General features: G+C 40.0%; 1 protein-coding gene and 1 non-coding gene across 22 annotated transcripts in view; both read right to left on the bottom strand.

Annotated features, from left to right (window-relative positions):
• The window catches only part of MGA (MAX dimerization protein MGA), a 168,581-nt gene that overhangs the window by 70,534 nt on the left and 82,212 nt on the right, over positions 1–15,835 (bottom strand). The window lies entirely within an intron of this gene.
• MIR626 (microRNA mir-626) lies at positions 3,907–4,001 on the bottom strand. The gene has a single exon (NR_032653.1). It is a non-coding gene; the product is annotated as a microRNA mir-626 (primary transcript).

Below are 15,835 nucleotides of genomic sequence, written 5' to 3'. Positions count from 1 at the left end.
AGCAGTTGAAGGCAAATACGTATGACCCAGATATATTGTGTATTAATTCATCAAAAAGCAATATAAACATCTAGTTTCCCCCTCCCTCCCAATCAGCCATTAAAAGTCTAAGAACTATATCAATGTATCTTGAGAAATAAAAGAAATAGTAGAAATAAAAAATTGGGTTAAGATTCCACATAACAGGTGTAATGGCTCACGCCTGTAATCCCAGCACTTTGGGAGGCCGAGGCAGGCGGATCACAAGGTTAAGAGATTGAGACCATTCTGGCCAACATGGTAAAACCCCGTCTCTACTAAAACTAGAAAAACCAGCTGGGCGTGGCAGCACATGCCAGTAATCCCAGCTACTTGGGAGGCTGAGGCAGAATAATCGCTTGAACCCGGGAAGCAGAGGTTGCAGTGAGCTGAGATCACGCCACTGCACTCCAGCTTGGCGACAGAGCGAGACCCTGCCTCAAAAAAAAAAAAAAAAAAAAAGATTCCACATAAAGTAATACGACTGGAATTAGAATTCTCAGCTTCAGAAATTCCAAAACTGCACCTCTCATTTCCCCCCACCAAAATATCCATACAAGTCAACATGTTAGCAGTACAGGAAAGCAGGATGAAAACTGCTTTGAGAAAAACTATACACACCCACTATATATATATTCACTAACAAATAATATGTATGTAACAAGGGACTGTGGGCATTTTTTTTTAAATAGTTCAAAGTCTATGACTGATAATAGCATTTATAGCCAGGCATGGTGGCACATGCCTGTAGTAGCAGCTATTCAGAAGACTGAGGTGCCAGAACTGCTTGTGCCCAGGAGTTCAAGGCTGCAGTGAGCTACAATCACACCCTGAACTAAAGCATGGGCAAGAGCAGGACGCCTCCTCTAAAATAAATAAATAAAAATTTTAAAATTTTAAAAATAAGAAAACAGCATTTACGCAACTAAAATATTTTCCTCTGATCAGTCACTTTTTTTTTCTCTGAGATGGAGTCTTGCTCTGTCACCCAGACTCGAGTCCAGTGGCATGATCTCAACTCACTGCAACCTTCACCTCCAAGGTTCAAACAATTCTCCTGCCTCGGCCTCCTGAGTAGCTGGGATTATAGGCATGCACCACCACGCCCGGCTAATTTTTGTATTTTTAGTAGCAATAGGGTTTTACCATGTTGGCCAGGCTGGTCTCAAACTCATAACCTCATGATCTGTCCACCTCGGCCTCCCAAAGTGCTGGGATTACAGGCGTGAGCCACCACGCCCAGCCTAGTCACTTTTTTAAAAGTTAGGTAGGTAGGTTTCCATTAGTAGTGTGAAATAGCTCAGAGCAGACTGACCCTCCTCCACTTAGAACTAGAAAAGTTACACTAAACAGTTTTTTCCCCCCAGAATATTTCTTAAAATCTATTTGAAGACATCAAAAAGCCAGCAAAGCAGTGATTTGAGGGGCAAAATCACAAGAAAAGGCAATAAAATTAAATACCCCCAATCAAGATATTTTCACATCCATTACTTTTATTACTTAATTTATCTCCCTAAAATATTAAAGTATATTTACATTACTTGCCTGTTCAAAAGCATTTCAAAGGCTTCTGAAACTAAAGAAAAAAGTATAAATATCTGGGATGTTTTTCAAAGCCCAATATAATTTATCTTCAGCCATTTCAGCCTCATCTTAAACAATAACCTGCATTATACTCCATAGGATCCAATCACACGGAAAATATTACATTAGTGTCTCTGTCCAATAAAATACATTTTCAACACCAATCCATCATTAATGAATGAAGCACTATTTTCTTCACTACTTGCTAACCCAATTAAAGTCACTGTCTTTGTAAAACTTTATAAAACTTAAAATAGGTGGCCGGGCGCGGTGGCTCAAGCCTGTAATCCCAGCACTTTGGGAGGCCGAGACGGGCGGATCACGAGGTCAGGAGATCAAGACCATCCTGGCTAACACGGTGAAACCCCATCTCTACTAAAAAATACAAAAAAAAAAAAAACTAGCCGGGCGAGGTGGCGGGCGCCTGTAGTCCCAGCTACTCGGGAGGCTGAGGCAGGAGAATGGCGTAAACCCGGGAGGCGGAGCTTGCAGTGAGCTGAGATCCGGCCACTGCACTCCAGCCTGGGCGACAGAGCCAGACTCCCTCTCAAAAAAAAAAAAAAAAAAAAAAACTTAAAATAGGCACTAGCAATTACTACATGAATGTGTAGTTACTTGTTCCTTGCACAATTTCTACTTAAGATTTTAACCTTACTTCAAAATCCTCCAACAGAAGCCGGGTGTGGTGGCTCACGTCTGTAATTCTAACCCTTTGGGAGGCAGAGGCAGGCAGATTGCCTGAGCTCAGGAGTTTGAGACCACTCTGGGGGCAACATGGTGAAACCCATCTCTACTAAAACAATAGGCTGGGTGCAGTGACTCACGCCTATAATCCTAGCACTTTGGGAGGCTGATGCGGGCGGATTAACTGAGGTTAGGTGTTCAAGACCAGCCTGACCAACATGGTAAAACCCCGTCTCTACTAAAAATACAAAAAATTAGCCGGGTGCAGTGGCGCACACCTGTAATCCCAGCTACTCGGGAGGCTGAGGCAGGAAAATCGCTTGAATCTAGGAGGCAGAGGTTGCAGTGAGCTGAGATCACACCACTGCACTCCCGCCTGGGCAACAGAGCGAGACTTGGTCTCCAAAAAAAAAAAAAAAAAAAGGGCAGGCTTTGTGGTGCACACCTCTAGTCCCAACTACTCAGGAGGCTAAGGCAGGAAAATTGCTTGAACTTGGGAGGCAGAGGTTGCACCACTGCACTTCAGCCTGGGCAACAAAGTGAGACTCCGTCTCAAACTAAAAAAAAAAAAAAAAGAAAAGAAAAGAAAAAGAAAATCCTCCAATGGAAGATTTCCACCTCCAGTTAGAATGTGGAAGATCACAAAAGATCATCACTTTTGCTGAAACAATGAGAAGACACTAAGTAAATTATTTTTCTTACAAGATACTGAAAACATTTGGACATAAATAAGTCTAAATGAAGAGAATTACAGAAAGGGACTAGCCTTCCCTAGGTGACCGGAGATAGCTACTGCTTTCAACCCTAAGCAGCATTTGCACTGCGTGAACATAGAGTAAGGAGAGAAAAAAGCAACTATAGGCAAAGGATCTGCAAAACCACGGAAAAACCGACTTTTAATGCCCGAGCATGGGCAGAATCTCGAGGATCCCAAATAGAAAACTAGTTCTCACTGCTGTCCAATTACCACCCACTCCAGAGGACTTCTGCAGAATAAACAGCGTGCTGCAGAAAGGCTGGCCTGGAAATAAGAGAACATGTAGTCTACCAATGCTTAGGTCCTAAGGTCCTGCCAGGGATAGAAGACCAATCACTCCTCCCTTGACACAGCTGAAACGTGAGGTGAGCTGAAATTTACAGAAATAGGAAGCCACTTGAAATCACCTTGACTAGAAGGACAGAGAAACAAACAAAAAGAAACCGTGTCAGAGATCTCTGGGACAACATGAAATGATCTAACATACTAGTAACCGCCCTTCCAAAAAGACAAGAGAAACAAAGTGAAGAAATACTTGAAAAGAAAATGAACAAAAATCTTCAAAAGCAAAAGATTTTATCCCACAGATCCAAGCTCAGTAAGCAACAATGAGGGACAAACAGAAGGAAAAAAAAAAAAGTCATTATCTAGGCACATCAAGGTCAGGCTGCTGAAAATGAAAGACGAAGCGAAAAATCCTGAAAGCAGCAGAGGGAAAAACAGACATTACACTGGAGGAACAACAAAAAGAACAACAGACTGACTAGTGACTCACTGGAAAGTCAGAAGACAATATACTTTACCCCACATCACGAAGTGTTGAAAGAAAAACTCCCAATCTAATGTTCTATATCTATCAAAAGAAGCCTTTAAACTTGAAGACATTTTCGGACAGCTGAGATCATTTAGACTGCATAAAAATAACCCCTCAGCTCAGAAATAAGACAAAGATATCGGTTCTTGCCACTTCTACTTACTTGTACTAGAGATTCTATCAGGATGATTAGGCAAGAAAAAGAAATAAAAGGCATCCAGATTGAAGAGGAAAAAGCAAAACTACCTCTACTCACAGGTAACATGATCTTGTATATGGAAAATACTAAAGAATTCACTAAAGAACTATTAGAACTAATCAGTTTACCAAGATTCCAGGATCCAAGGCACACACACACACAAATAGTTTTTCTACAAACTAGCAATGAATATCAAAAGTGAAATGAGAAAATAATTCCATTTTACAATAGCATCAACAAGAAGAAAATAGGAATAAATTTAATAAAAGAAGTTCAAGACTTATACATAGAAAACTATAAGGCCGGGCACGGTGGCTCAAGCCTGTAATCCCAGCACTTTGGGAGGCCGAGACGGGCGGATCACGAGGTCGGGAGATCGAGACCATCCTGGTTAACACGGTGAAACCCCATCTCTACTAAAAAATACAAAAAACTAGCCTGGCGAGGTGGCGGGCGCCTGTAGTCCCAGCTACTCAGGAGGCTGAGGCAGGAGAATGGCGTGAACCCGGGAGGCGGAGCTTGCAGTGAGCTGAGATCCGGCCACTGCACTCCAGCCTGGGTGACAGCGCGAGACTCCGTCTCAAAAAAAAAAAAGAAAAGAAAAAAAGAAAACTATAAAACATTGTTGAAACAAAGACCAAAATAAATAGAAAAATATCCCACGTTTATGGGAAAAAAATATTTCATATGGGTAAAACAGCAATAATCCCTAAAGTGATCTACAAATTCAATGCAATATCTACCAAAATCCTATCTGTGACTTTTTTTTTTTTTAAAGCGACAAACAAACTGACCCTAAAATTCACATGAAAATGCAAGGGATCCACCAAAAAAACCAAAGCAGTCTTGAAAATTAGAAACAAAGTTCTCAGAGGACTCACACTCCCAGGTTTCAGCTTATTACAAAGCTACAGTAATTAAGACAGTGTGACTATTGGTTTGGTTGGGTTTTGAGACAAGGTCCTACTCTGCTGCCCAGGCTAGAGTGCAATGGCGCTGTCATACGTCACTGCAACCTCAAATTCCTGGAAACAAGTGATCCTCCTACTTTAGCCTCTCGAGTAGCTGGGACTACAGACACATACCACTGCACCACTCAGCTATTATTTTTATTTTTTTGTAGAGACAGGTTCTCTTTAGTAGAGACGGGGTTTCACCATGTTGGCCAGACTGGTCTCAAACTCCTGTGCTCAAGCTATCCTCCTGCCTTGGCCTCCCAAAGTGCTGAGATTATAAGCATGATCCACCGTGCCCAGTCAGCAGTGTGATACTGACATAAGACTAGATACACAGATCAACTAACGGAATTGCAAGTCCAGAAACAAATGCCCACATTTATGTCAACTGATTCAATTGCCAAGGTGCCAAGACAATTCAACAGAGGAAAAAATGGTCTTTTCAACACAAAAAAACTGTGTTCACGCAGACTTGTACACAAATGTTCACAGCAACATTATTCATAACAGCCAAAAACTGAAAACCTTACTGTCCAACTGATGAATAAATAAAATGTGGCAATGTCCACACAATAAAATATTATTTGACAATAAAAAGAAACAAAGTACAGATACATGCTACACATGGATGAATCTTAAAAACATCAAGTTTAAGTAAAACAAGTTAGGCACGAAAGACCACATATTAAATGATACCATTTATATAAAATATCCAAAATACGCAAATCTACAGAGACAGACAGGTGGTTGTGTTGGATTGGGTGGAGCTTGAGAGTAGCTGAGGGAAAATGGGAAGTTACTTTAATGAGTTTTCTTCCTGGGGTGCTGAGAATGTCCTAAAACTGACTGCAGCACTGAAGTAATGGTTGCACAATCCTGTGAATATATTAAAAACCATTGAACTCGACACTTTCAGTTGGTCGGTGAATTTTATGTAGATTTTATTGTACGTGAATTATATCTCAATTTTTTAAAAGTTTTTAAAAAATAACTCTTAAAGGAAGTTCTTCAGACTGTTAGAAAATGAAACAATATGGGCCAGGTGTGGTGACTGAGGCTGAGGTGGACGGATCACTTGAGGCCAGGAGTTCAAGACCAGCCTGGCCAACATGGCAAAACCCTGTCTCTACTAAAAATACAAAAATTAGTCAGGCGTGGTGGTGCACACCTGTAGTCCCAGCTACTCGGGAGGCTAAGGCAGGAGAATCACCTGAACCTGGTAGACAGAGGTTGCAGTGAGCTGAGATAGCACCACAGCACTCCAGCCTAGGGGACAGAGTGAGATCCTATCTCAAAAAAAAAAAAAAAAAAGAAAAGAAAAAAAAATGAACCAAAATAAACACAGATCCAGAAACAAATGAAAATAAATAAATAAATAAGTAGATATTAAAGACTCTTTCTTATATTATTTAAACGACTACTGACTGACTTCTTTTTATTTTTAAGGAGAGAGGGAAAGAGGGAGAGGAGAAGGAGAGAGGGAGAGAAGGAGAAAGGGAGAAAGGAAGGGAGGAAAGAGAAGGGAGAAGGGAGGGAAAGAGGTAGGGAGAGGAAGAGGGAGGGAGGGCAAGGGAAGGCAAGAGGGTGAGAGCGAGCCAGAGAGAGGGAGAGGACACACACCGACCACTGACTGTTTAAAGCAAATAAAGTAACAAGGTTTACAGGCTTATATCACATAGAAGGACATCAACTGTAACTGCATTAGCAGTTCGTATTCAAATTATATTCAATAAATTAAGGATGCACATTGTAATTCATATAACCACTGCTATATACTGAACTGTGTCCCCCACCAAATTTGTATGTGGAAGCCCAAACAGGGCTTTACGAGAAAATTAGGGTTAAAAGATGTTTTAAGGATGGGACCCTAATCCAACAGGATGGTGGGCTGATACGAAGAGGAAAAGAGACACCCCCCGCTCCTCCTATATGTGGACATAGCAAGAAAGCAGCTATATATGTAAGCCAAGATGAGACATGAGAAACCAAACCCTGCCAGAACTTTGATCTTGGACTTTCTAGCCTCCAGAACTGTGGGAAAAAAAAAAAAACTTCTGTTGCTTAAGCCAGCCAATCTATGATATTTTGTTACTGCAGCCTGAGTAGACAAATGCAACCACTAAAAAAATTACAAAGAGGTAATGTTTATATAAATGAAATTTGAAAAGCTCAATTCACACAAAAACAGGGAAAGATAAACAGATAAGAGAAGTAGGAAATAGTAAGATGACATGGTTAAAACTCAGCTACATAAGTAATGGCATTAAATGTAAATGAACAAAACAGTCCAATTGTAACAGGGGATAAAGAAACAAGTCCAACTATAAGCTATTTAAAAGAGTTGCAACATAAATTCAAGGAAGAAGAATTAAAATACAAGGAGTGAAAAAGATAAACTATGCAAAAATTTATCAGAAGGAAACCAATATGGCTCAATAACATCAAAGTAGACTTTAAAATAAGGAGTTTCAGGCCAGGCGCAGTAGCTCATGTCTGTAATCTCAGTACTCTGGTAGGACAAGGCGGGTGGATCACTTGAGGTCAGTTCGACCTGGGCAACACGGTGAAACCCCATCTCTACTAAAATACAAAAAATTAGCTGGGCATGGTAGTGCCTGCCTGTAATCCCAGCTACTTGGGAAGCTGAGGCAGGAGAATCACTTGAACCCAGGAGGCCGATGTTGCAGTGAGCCGAGATCGCGCCATTGCACTCCAGCCTCAGCAACAGAGCGAGACTCCATCTCAAAACAAAATAAAAATAAAATAAATAAGGAGTTTTATCAGAGACAAAGAGGCACATAATTAAAACTTTATGAGCTCAATTCACCAAGAAAACATTAACAACCCAGAAGTGTATGTACCTAAATCATATAGCTTCAAAATATTTGAAGCAAAAATCTATAGTACCAAAAAGAGAAACAGACAAATCCACAACTATAGTAGGAGATTTTAACCCATCTTTCTCAGTAACTGACATTAAAAAAACCAGGAAGCAGAAGAACTGAATAATACTATCAATCAAACTTACTTGATAAGCCTTTATAGATCATTATATCCAACAACTGTACAATACACACATCCTTTTCAAGTATACATGAAGTATCAATTAGAAACAGATCACATGCTAGACAATAAAGCAAACCTTTGATAAATATCCAAAGATTGTAAGCCATATATTCTTTGACAACAATGGAATCAAACTACAAATCAATAACAAACATCAACTCAACATTTCAAATGTGTAGAATGTGCCTAAAGTAGTGCTCAAGAGTCAAATGTATAGTTTAAAATATATACAAATGAAAAAGTCTTAAATAAATTATCTAAGACAGGAGTTGATAAATTTTTTCTGTAAAGGGCTAAACAGTAAAAATTTTAGGCTTTGCAGTCCATACAGTCTCTGCTCCAACTACTCAACTCTGCCATCTTAGCACAAAAAACGCTACAGACAATACATAAACAAATGAGCATGACTGTCTTCCAAAAAATAGGACACTGAAATTTGAACTGTAATTTTCAATCACAAACAACTGTTCTTTTGTTTTTTTCCCCCAACTACTGAAAAGTGTAAAAATCATTCTTAGCTTACAAGCCAAGTAAAAACCAGTGGTAGGCACATATGATCCATGGGTCTTAGTCCACCAAACCCTAATCTAAGGAAAATTAAAGCAAAAACAAGTAAAGGAATTAATGATGAGAGAAAAATCAACGAAATAGAAGAAAACAAAGAACTTGAAGTCATGATTTGAAACCTGCCAACAAGAAAACTCTGTGGCTTCACTGATAAATTCTATCAAATACATAATGAAAAAAAAAAACAATCTTGCACAAACTCAGCACATACAGAGAACAGAACACTTTGCAACATGTTTTATGAGGTAACCATGACCCTACTGCTAACACATCAGAAATAAAACTATAAACAAATATCCCACATGAATTTGGTACAAAAATCCTCAATAAAATATTAGCAAATTGAAACCAGTAACAGTAAAAAGGATGATATCATCATGGCCAGGTAATGTTTAGCCCAAGAATGTAAGAGTGGTATAACATCATCATTCCTCCCCTCTAAATCAATGTTAATTCACCATATTAACCAAATAAAAGGGGAAAAACATATGATATTTCAATGGATTTAGAAAAATCATTTGATGAAATTCAATACTCATTCTTAACAATACTCAGGAAAATAAGTAATAGTAGGAAAGTATTTCAATGTGATAAAGAGCACTACACAAAAACTATACCCAATATGCAATAAAAACACAGAGTGAGTTTCTCTAAGATCAGGAGACATGAATGACCACTCAAATTTTTTTTTATTTTAAGACAGCATCTCACTGTGTTGCCCATGCAGTGGTACAACCATGGCTCACTGCAACCTCAACCTCCCAGGCTCAACTCAAGCTATCCTCCCATCTCAGACTCTCAAGCAGCTGGGCCTAGAGGTGTGTGCCACCATGCCCAGCTAATTTTTTAAGTTTATAGAGATGGGGGTGGGCTGGGTGGGTGTCACTATGTGGCCAGGGCTGCTCTCAAGCTCCTGAGCTCAAGTGATCCTCCTGCCTTGGCCTACCAAAGCGCTGGAATTAAAAGCGTAAGCCACTGCACCTTGCCTCAAAATTTATTTTCAACACAGTACTGGGAGTCCAAGCAATACAATAAAGCAAGAGAGAGAACAGTCATAAAGATTGGAAAGAAGATATAAAACTAATTTTGTTCATAGGTAACAATGCATATGTAGAAAATTTCTAAAGGAATCTATAAAGTAGTAAAAATCAGCTGAATTTCTATATACTATCAAAACTGAATTTTTTTTTTTTTTTTAAGACAAGAGTCTTGCTCTGTCACCCAGGCTGGAATGCAGTGGCACAATCTCGGTTCACTGCAAGCTCCATCTCCCAGGTTCATGCCATTCTCCTGCCTCAGCCTCCTGAGTAGCTGGGACTACAGGCGCCCACCACAACGCCCGGCTAATTTCTCTTTGTAACTTTAATCGAGACGGGGTTTCACCGTGTTAGCCAGGATGGTGTCGAACTCCTGACCTCATGATCCACCCTCCTCGGCCTCCCAAAGTGCTAGGAATACAGGCGTGAGCCACCGTGCCCAGCGAAAATTGGAAATTATTTTAAATGCCAATTACAAGGATCAGTTTTTAGGCCGGGCGCGGTGGCTCAAGCCTGTAATCCCAGCACTTTGGGAGGCCGAGGTGGGCGGATCACAAGGTCAGGAGATCGAGACCACAGTGAAACCCCGTCTCTACTAAAAATACAAAAAATTAGCCGGGTGCGGTGGCGGGCGCCTGTAGTCCCAGCTACTCAGGAGGCTGAGGCAGGAGAATGGCGTGAACCCAGGAGGCGGAGCTTGCAGTGAGCCGAGATCGCGCCACTGCACTCCAGCCTGGGCAACAGCGCGAGACTCCGTCTCAAAAAAAAAAAAAAAAAAGGGATCAGTTTTTAAAGCACCTAGGAATAAGTTTAATTAAAGACTGAAAATAATGGATTATGGTTGAGATAAACTAAATAAGATGTAAATAAACAGAGATATACACCATGTTTATCAGAAGATTCAATGATGTCAAGATATCAAGTCTTTTCAAATGGATCTATTATTCAAGGCAATTCCAGTGGTTTTTTTCACAGAAACCGACAAGCTGACTCAAAATTTATGTGGAAATACAAAGAACCTAGAATAATTCTACCAAAATAATGGGAAGTTCAAAGGCTTACATTACCAGATTCTAAGACTTACTATAAACCTACTATCAGTAAGACAGCATGGTATTGCCCAAAATAATAGAAAACATGGACAAATAAAACACTGGAACAGAATTTAGTATAAAATAAACCTACCTGTACACATATAGTCACCTGATTTTCCTAAGCAACAATGCAATTTAATGGAGAAAATATTTTCAATAAGTGATGCTAGAGCACCTAGCCATCTGCATGGAAAAATATGAACGCTGACCCTTCACAGCATGTACAAAAATTATTAATAATTCAAGATAGATCACAGACTTAAATGTGAAAACCAAAACTTCCCCCTTTCATGTATTTCACTTAACTGATGAAAACAGCTCTTTATCAATTTTTTTACAACTTTACTGTATAAGTTACATAATATAAAACCAACCCGCATTTTAAGTGTTAACTCAATAATTTTTAATAAATGTATGTTATTAGCCATTACCAAAATCCAGTTTCCCTTTATCTGTTTTTTAAAGGTTAAGCAAGCAAAAACTACAGAAAAGCCACAAGTCAATCGATTTCCAGAATCAAGCCCACTCTTTTCCGTTTCCCAATTATCTCAGTTCTTATGTATATCACATATAAATGACATTCTATATCAAGTAATTTAAGATTAACGCTTAAATAACTTGCTGCTGTTCTTTCGCGTTTCAAGACATAACTCTCATAATGTAGAAAAAAAAATTTTTATCTTCTTTTCATTTAGCACACAACACGCAGTTTGTTTGCAGTAGCTGGGAAACCCCCTGAGGCTAGATCTTGGCTGCTACTGCAATAACTGCTTTCACATCTTCCTGAGAAATTGAACTTGCTAAGTTATAAACACTCTAAGAAAGGATTTCTTCTATTTTCCAACAAAAACTTTATACATAATACACGAAACCTTGCCTTGGGGAGAGAATTTTACAAACAGTTAAGTTTCATTCTTCTAAGAAGTCTCTTCTATCCAAATAAATTAGGCAAAAGAATACCTAGGCAAAAATCAATGAATTACAAACATCAATTAAAAGGATTTTTTTGTTGGCATTATGTAATCCATGCAACAAATAACACTACATATTAATGTGTGACAATACCAGCCACTCTAAGACACATTAAGAAAGTTTTAAATACTCCTGATAAACTCATTCACTTAACATTTGCTGAATGCCCAGTAATGCCAGACATTCTGTTAGGCACAGAGATTAACAAAGTAAATAAAGCACTGTCTCTACATTCAAGAAATTTACAAGCCAGTGCGGGAGACAGACAAGTAGACAATATGATGTAATTTAACAGATGCTATGATTAAACATACATATAGGCAGTAAGGGTGCACATAAGAACCACCAATATTATAGCACCTTCCATAAAACTGGTGCTTAGCATGCCCTGTGTAACTAACCTGCACATTCTGCACATGTACCCAGGAACTTAAAATAAAATAAAAATAAATTTTTTAAAAAAAAGAAAAGGGGAAAAAAAAATAAAACTGGTGTTTAGGCTGTGCACGGTGGGTCATGACTGTAATCCCAGCAGTTTGGGAGGGCAAGAAGGGCGGACTGCTTGAGCTCAGGAGTTCGAGACCAGCCTGGGCAACATGGCGAAACCCCGTCTCCACAAAAAATACAAAAAATAATTAGTCAAGTGTTCACGTCTGTAGTCCCAACTACCTACCTATGGGTCTGACGTGAGATGATCACTTGACCCCAGGAGGTCAAAGCTGCAGTGAGCCAAGATGGTGCCACTGCACTCCAGCCTGGGTGACAAAGTGAGACACTTATCTCCAAAACAAAAACAAAAAAACCTAGTGCTTTAATTAAGAGAAATGTAGAGTACAGAAGAAAATAAAAGAGCTCTTGGCAGGCCAAGGCAGGAGGATTGCTTGAGCCCAGGAGGCCGAGACCAAACTGGGAAACACAGTGAGATCTTGTTTCTACAAAAAATAAAAATAAAAATAAAAAATTAGCCAGGTGTGGTGGTGCACACTTGTAATCAGTCCCAACTACTCAGGAGGCTGAGGTGAGAGGATCACTTGAGGAAATCAGGAGACCGAGGTTGCAGTGAGCCATGGATTGTGTCGCAGCACTCCAGCCTGGGTGACAAAGCAAAACCCTGTCTCAATTTAAAAAAATAAAGCACAGTACAATGATGAGAACTACCGTATCAACATTTATAACTGTGAAATTTCATAATATGAGGAATCAACAAAAGGTTCTGAAAGCAGAAGGGGGAAAGGTTACATTCAAATAGCCAGAGCAAATCATGGCATCAAACTTCTCAACAGGAAACTGGGAGGCAACAACACATTTTCAAAGAACTCGTTACAGAAACAATTTTATAAAATGTGAAAAGCAGAATAAAGCCTATTACCAACATATAAGAAGAAACTGAGGGGTGAAGAGAGGTGAAGCTGGGAACTATTTTCATCATAAGTAATTTTACTTAAACATCTTAAAATTCTATGTTCCACAGATACTTTCTAAAGAAACTACTGAAAAATGAACTTCACAAATCAACAAAAACAACACAAACCAGTAAAGACAGCCTAAGATATGGTACACAAAAGAACCTACAGGGCCAGGTGCAGTGGCTCACACTTGTAATCCCAGCACTTTGGGAGGCTGAGGCAGGAGGCTCACTTGAGGTCAGGAGCTCAAGACCAGCCTGGCCAAAATGGTGAAACCCCGTCTCTACTAAAAACACAAAAATTAGCACGGCATGGAGGCATGAGCCTATAGTCGCAACTACTTGGGAGGCTGAGGCAGTAGAATCCCTTGAACCCAGGCAGCAGAGGTTGCAGTGAGCCGAGATCACGCCACTGCACTCCAGCCTGGGCGACAGAGCGAGACTCCATCTCAAATAAATAAATATATATACATACAAACAAACAGACAAATAAAAAGAACCTATATGAAAATAGCAAATGTAAAGTTAGCAGGACGACAGCAAAGGAAAATCCCAAGATGGCAGCTTGGTAGGGGGCTAGAGAACAACCAGAACAGATTGGCAAAGGAGAATAAAGAGCTCCCGAAGTACGCAGAGGAGGTACACACAAAAATTTACTTTCAAAAGAAGAATATGTGTATGCACACATATGTATGAATGTGTGTGTGCGTATGAATGAACCAAAAGATTTTATTAAAGAATGTAGGTAGAAGAGGGGCCCAGTCGCTCACGCCTATAATCCCAATACTTTGGGAGGCCGAGGCAGGCAGATCACCTGAGGTAGGGAGTTGGAGACTAGTTGGAGATCCGGCCACTGCACTCTAGCCTGGGTGACAGAGCGAGACTCCGTCTCAAAAAAAAAAAAAAAAAATAGAATTACCATATGATCCAGCAATTCTACTTCTGGGTATACACCCAAAAGAATTCACTGGCCAGGTGCAGTGGCTCACCCATGTAATCCAGCACTTGAGAGGCTGAGGTGGGTGGATCGCCTAAGGTCAGGAGTTCAAAACCAGCCTGGCCAACATGGCGAAACCCCGCCTCTAATAAAAATATAAAAATTAGCTGGGTGTGGCAGCACATGCCTATAATCCCAGCTATTCTGGAGGCTGGGGTGGGAGGATCACTTGGACACAGGAGGATCACCTGGATGCGGGAGGCAAGAGGTTGCTGTGAGCCAAGATCACACCTCTGCAATCCTGCCTGGGGGCGACAGAATGAGACTCAATCTCCAAAAAAAAAAAAAAAAAAAAGAATTCGTAATTCCATTATTCACAGTAGCAAAAAGGTAGAAGCTATCCAAGTGTCCATCAACAGATAAATGGGATAAGGCCAAAGAGATCGGGCAAGAGGCCTTCAAGTGCAATGGAAAGCTACTGAAGAATTTTAAGAGGGGACATAATCCCCTGTAAGTCATATTTTTCAAAGATCCTTCTGTCTACCAAACAGAGCATGGGATTGTGGGGGGAAAAGCAGCTGGGAAACCAGGCAGATGTTATGCAGCAGGGATGGTATTTTGGACTACAATAACAGCAGCAAAGATGATACAAAAATCAGCAGGTTCATGTACTATGGGTAGGGATATAAATGGTTATAACCTTTTAGAATATAATTTAACAATTAATTAAAATTTAAAATATTGATCTAGACAATTCCATTCCGAAGAATTAATCGCTATATTTGCAAAAGTGTATAAAAACTGTGTGTAAGAAATTTTACTGAAGCATTATTTGTAGTGGCTAAAAAAACAAACAATTTCAAGAGCCATCAACAGAGAACTGATTAAATACATCTTATGGATACTAATGCAGCCCCTTAAAAATGCCTGTCATAGAATGTATAATGTTGGGGAAAAAAGCAGGATTCTAGACTGTGGGAACAGCATTTTTGTAAAACTGTTCATATTTGTCTAGTATTGACATTTGTGAATTAATTATTGTTTTAAATATACCAAACCAGGCCAGGCGCAGTGGCTCACGCCTGTAATCCCGGCACTTGTGGAGGCCAGGGCAGGCGGATCATGAGACCAGCCTGGCCAACATAGTGAAACCCCTATATAAAATTACCCAGGCGTGGTGGCGTGTGCCTGAAATCCAGCTACTCGGGAGGCTGAGGCAGGAGAATCACTCGAACCCAGGAGGTGGAGGTTGCAATGAGCTGAGATTGTACCACTGCATTCCAGCTGGCACAACAGTGTAAGACTTTGTCTCAAAAAAATCAAACCAGAGTGATTCTCTCTATAACAATGTCATTCTCACTCACTTGCATTCTGATGAGCTTTCTTGGGAGAAAAATATATGTGCCAGAAACTTGAGGTGCACCCATGGTAGTGTGCAATCAACTAATCAAACGGAAAAACATCGGAAAACTATGTCACACATGGAAAAGCTGTGCTTAGGTTGGAATTATGTAAAACCTAAGATCCATAATGCAGGAATTTGTTTCATTTGGTACTTAGAAAAGTACCTGAAACTAAAAGGTATTCAGTTACAAATAAAAGATAACAAAAATCATAAAGGAGTATAATTTTCCCCCAAATGTTTGAAGGTCATGTAAAAGAGGCCTGGTGGTGCATGCCTGTAGTCCCAGCTACTAGGGAGGCCGAGGCAGGAGGATCGCTAGGGCCCAGGAGGTCAAGGCTAC

Source organism: Macaca mulatta, chromosome 7 (assembly GCF_049350105.2).
Source record: "Macaca mulatta isolate MMU2019108-1 chromosome 7, T2T-MMU8v2.0, whole genome shotgun sequence".
NCBI lineage: Eukaryota > Metazoa > Chordata > Mammalia > Primates > Cercopithecidae > Macaca > Macaca mulatta.
Note: the sequence above shows the minus strand (reverse complement) of the source record. Positions and strands in the feature narration are given on the sequence as shown.